The 5,126-nt window shown below is 45.1% G+C and overlaps 1 pseudogene; it reads right to left on the bottom strand.

Annotated features, from left to right (window-relative positions):
- Positions 1 to 1,291: 1,291 nt before the first annotated feature.
- On the bottom strand, positions 1,292 to 2,286 carry LOC130855828 (uncharacterized protein C12orf29 homolog; annotated as a pseudogene).
- Between the last annotated feature and the right edge of the window lie 2,840 nt (positions 2,287 to 5,126).

Raw genomic sequence — 5,126 nt, 5'->3', positions numbered from 1 at the left:
AAATAGATGGACACACACAGGGAGATCAACTAGATAGGACAGGGAGGGTGGGAGGGAGTCATGGGAGGGAGGGGATGTTGGGATATATGTATAAATACAGCTGCTTCACTTTGTTGTACAGCAGAAACTGGCACAACAGTGTAAAGCAATTACACTCCAATAAAGAGCTAAAAAAAAAAAGAATTGCATTAACTCTGTAGATACCTTTGGATATTCCTATTATCTTAAAAATATTATATTCCAATCCATGAACATGGAATAAAAAGCTGTTTATTTATATCTCAAAAAAAAAAGAAATAACTGGGATTCTTTTATGTAGAATGAGAATAAAAGACAGTAAAAAACATGCAAGGGTGAAGGAGTCACAGAAGCAAATAAAGAAACCATAATGAGGAAGGCAGAAGAGAACGGGCTGTTTTGCTTAAAACTGCTGAACTAAGTGTAGGGTTTTCAGGAATTTTATTTCTGGGCATATTATGTTTAGTACAAAAATAGTCATGACATTAGAGAAGAGATTCCTGAGGGTTTGGGCAGTAGTAATTTAGAATGCTAGACAGCAGAGGTATTTTAATCCCTGCTCTACACTGGTAGAAGAGGAAACTTGAACTTGTCACCAAACCTCCTTGGACTTTGGTGTTGTCATCTGTAAAATGGGGGAGCTGGCCTGAGGGATCTCAAACAGCCTTTCTAACTCACAAATGCTGTGATTCCTGATGCTATAGATAGAACTACATAGCCCCAGGCAGTCAGTCTGAAGATAAACTGTGAAATAAGATTAAAACAAGACCAGCTAACAAAATTAGAAGAGTCTCAGTTGACCACAGAGGGGGTTGACCTTTAGCTAAGTTAGGAAGAGGTGGTTTTATTATTATTTTTTTTGTGCTCTTTGTTGGAGTCCTGCTACACTGAGCAACCCGACCCCAGCCTCCCATGCTCTGCCCCCTCTGACTCCCAGGACCCTGCAGAGGTCTCTGATTCCTGGAGGCCCAGTACCTATGTCTCTGTTTATCCCCAGGAGGGAATGGGTGGTGGCTCTTGCCTGGGCAGGGACTAGATAAAAGCAGGGCCAGTGTTTCGGCATTTGGCAGGTGGGCCACTCATGGGTGCCCTCAAATAAATCCCATCTTAGCCTTGATTTCCCAGTCCTGCCACTGACTAGGCAAGTCACTTTCCTTCTCTGCATTTCAAGCATCTTTATGTGCAAGTAGGATAAGGGTGATCCTCCACCAATCTTATTTTTTATTTTTATTTATTTATTTTTATTTATTTTTTTTAACAATGAAGTTGGTTTTTAATTGCACTTTCACTTTATACATTGAGAATTATATCTTTGAGCCTACCAAATTTCTGATTATCTATTTTTGAAAAATGATTAAATAGACACTTAGGATCAAAGGCATACTCATATTTGTTCAAATTCATGTTGATAATAACTGGTTTTGAATTCATATAAGTATCTGGGATTGGCCAGCATAAACCAAGATGATGGTGGTGGACCTTGATTAAACAGCCATCACTGCAATGCCATACTATTTTGTCAATTTTACCCTCTCTGCAGCCTTCAAACCAGGACAGCAGATCATTGTGCTTCAAGGTAGTAGATTTCTTATTTGAAATGCTCCATGTGGTATAAGAAGATGTAATGGATGCTTCTTGCTTCTTAACCCATATGGGTTTCCATTAATATTGGTTCCTATAAGCTCCAGTGTTTGTTCTAAGAGATCTGAGAGTGGCACTGCGCTAACTTCCAAAAGCCCAGGATCATCAGAATGATGCCTCAGTACCAGGGCCATTTCAAATTCATAATTCACTACAGAGGAGTGCCAGCAATACTGTTTGTTGTTGTTTTTCTCCACTGGTACCCAACCAGGAATGTGTCCATTTTCATCAGGCATTGGATTCCCATTTAATTGTTCTATTTCCTTTGCTGGTATCCAGCACTCTGGAACGGGTTTGAAGTACTCCTCAATATTCCAAAAAAATTCTTTTGAGTTTTGTTTTGAATGTAGAAAATTTTTAAATCTTTTCTCAGCTAGTTTGTTAGGTTTTCTATCTAGCCGAGCCGAAAGGTATGGCTGACCTTTGTAGGTAGTAACATAACAACATGTTCCATCCACTTTTTCTGTTGGAATTGCACTGTATATATCTTCATCTAATGCCTTGTGACATAGTTTCAGTTGCCAAAACTTTAAATGGCTGATGCTCCCTTTTGGTGGAAGGCTCCTCTCTCACCTTCATCACAAACACACACGGCATCTTGCGCTGCACCAAGCCCAGGCGTCTCATAGTGGGTCCACAGGCAGTGAAAGTGGAGAGCGCGCTTCCCCAGAGGACCGGGAGCACGGCCGCAGCAGCCAGCCCCCTGCTCAAGACACGAACACTCCGCGTGCTGGCCCGCTGGGCTATTTATTTATTTTTAAGAACTTTTATTGAGATACAATTGACCTACAATAAACTGCATATATTTAAAGTGTACCATTTGGTATTTTTTTCTTATTAGTAATGTATATATGGCAATCCCAGTCTCCCAATTCATCCCACTCCCCCCCCCCACTTAGTGTCCATATGTTTGTTCTCTACATCTGTGTCTCTATTTCTACTTTGCAAACCAGTTGATTTGTACCATTTTTCTATATTCCACATATATGTGTTAATATACAATATTTGCTTTTCTGACTCACTTCACTCTGTATGACAGTCTCTAGGTCCATCCATGTCTCTACAAATGTCCCAATTTTGTTCCTTTTCACAGCTGAGTAATATTCTATTGTATATATGTACCACATCTTCTTTATCCATTCATCTGTTGATGGACATTTAGGTTGCTTCCATGTCCTGGCTATTGTAAATAGTGCTGCAATGAACATTGGGGTGCATGTGTCTTTCTGAATTATGTTTTTCTCTGGATATATGCCCAGTAGTGGGATTGCTGGGTCATACCTCCACCAATCTTAGAAGGTGGCTGAGACATCCCAATGAGGCAACAGGCATGGCAATGCTTAGTGGCCTGCAAATCCTTCCCCTGGCGGTAGGCGAGGTTCTTTTTTTTAATTAATTAATTAATTTTTAACTTATTTAATTCATTAATTAACTTATTGTCTGCATTGGGTCTTTGTTGCTGGGTGCATGCTTTCTCTAGTTGTGGTGCCCAGGGGCTACTCTTTGTTGTGGTGCCAGGGCTTCTTATTGCAGTGGCTTCTCTTATTGCGGAGCACAGACTCTAGGTGTGAGGGCTTTAGTAGTTGCAGCACAAGGGCTCAGTAGTTGTGGCATGTGGGCTCTAGAGTGCAGGCTCAGCAGTTGTGGCACACGGGCTTAGCTGCTCCGTGGCATGTGGCATCTTCCTGGATCAGGGATCAAACCCATGCCCCTGCATTGGCAGGCAGATTCTTAACCACTGCGCCACCAGGGAAGTCCCTCGAGGTTCTTGTCTTTTTTAATCCCCCCCCGGCAGTAGGCGTGTCCAGGTGGGTAACTGAATGATGAGGAAACCAGGGGCTTCCTGCCTCTAAACCACCCTCTCCCCCAGAAAATGGTACCCGAGGATAAAGTGAGACTCTCCCTTCCCCTGAAGCACGTGTGTAATGGCCACTTATTTTCCTCCAACTGTATACTGTTGACTGTATATGTTATAACTTTTCATTTGGCAGACTGGAAAAGGGCCCAGAAAGAGGAAGGAATTTTTTCAAGTTCATTTGTTTATGGTTGGTATGTGGAAGAGCAAGACTTGAGACCCACTTCTGTTTGGCTGCAAAGCCCCCCTGCTGCTTGCTGCTCAGACTCCAGGATGCTGTGCTCAGGGGGGTAAGTTGGATGGTCCTCCCACAGCCTTGGAATGTCTGGCGTGACAGACACACTGCTGCCTCAGGACCTTTGCACTGGCTGTTCCTGCTGCCTAGAATACTCTTGCTGCAGTTATTTGCATGGCCCCTTTTCCGGGAAGCCTGTCCAGACCGTTTATAAGTGCGGCCCCACCCCTACCCCGCATTCCATTCACCCTTCTCTGCTTCGTATCTCTGTAGAGCTTTATCGTCACCAACTCTCCACACATGCATGTTCCTCAGTGTCTGACTCTCACGCTCTGAACTTAGGAACTGAGTTCAGATTTGGAAAGCAAGGGGTATTTGGCATATTTTACTTATGCATTTTGCTTGTTATCTGCCCTCCACTATCTCCATGAAGGCAGTTAGTCTCTTATTTTGTTTACTGCAGTGTCGCCAGAGCCTGACCAGCGCCTGGCCCTCGACAGGTGTCAGTGACTGTCTGTGAGTGAAGGCCTGTGCGCGCACAGCAGCAGATGCTGTAGTGCCCAGGGTGGGTGGGGAGCAAGAGCTCAGCAACAGGGTGCGGTGGGAAAATCCCAGCTGCGGAGGGAGCCAGGCCCGGCAGCTCCTCGGGGGCAATAGGTGTCCAGGGCTGCGGCCTGAAATGGTACTTTTTCTAGACGATGCATCCTCCCAGCTGTGAAGGCACCAAACCAACCCACGGGAGCAGCGGCCATGTCGACGCTTATGTCCACACTGCACACAGACTGGAGGCCGCTTTTCCTTCACTCACAGCCTCATGACTTCAGTTGGTCTTGAAGCCCTGGGCACATCTGAGATGTTGTCATGATGGTTGTGGGGCTCAGAGGCCGGTGAGAGAAATTGGGGACATTGTTTCTTCAGTGCAGAGGACCCCAGGTCAAGTTGGCCCCTCCTGTGCCCCATGGTTCCCCGAGTCCACCTCCAGGATGTCATGGGGCCTCCTGCCCCTCACTAGGGACCTACAGGTGTGTCCTGGTCCTGCTGCTGGATCGTGAGGCCTTATTAGAGCGCAAGAGCTCTGCCAGCAGAGTTCCTCGGTCACATCATGAGGCCAACACTTGGTCACTCTGTGACATTGACCATGTTTCTAAAAGTGGTCTGTGCCTCTATTTGCTCTTCTGTAAAATGGGAACATTGATGTCTTCTCCATAGGACTGTTGTGAGGACTAAATAAATCAGAACACGTCAAGTCACTGGAGTTGTGCCTTGTGTGTTGTAGGAGCTTTACTACACATTGTCCAGGCATCCCCAATGCACAGCAGAGTGGCTGGTACAGTAGGTGTTCAAGGCAAATCTATCAGGGACGTGGAGGGAGTGAGG

Source organism: Hippopotamus amphibius, chromosome 6 (assembly GCF_030028045.1).
Source record: "Hippopotamus amphibius kiboko isolate mHipAmp2 chromosome 6, mHipAmp2.hap2, whole genome shotgun sequence".
In the NCBI taxonomy this organism is placed as follows: Eukaryota; Metazoa; Chordata; class Mammalia; order Artiodactyla; family Hippopotamidae; genus Hippopotamus; species Hippopotamus amphibius.
The sequence above is the reverse complement of the archived record's forward strand: the minus strand, read 5'-3'. Positions and strand labels throughout refer to the sequence as shown.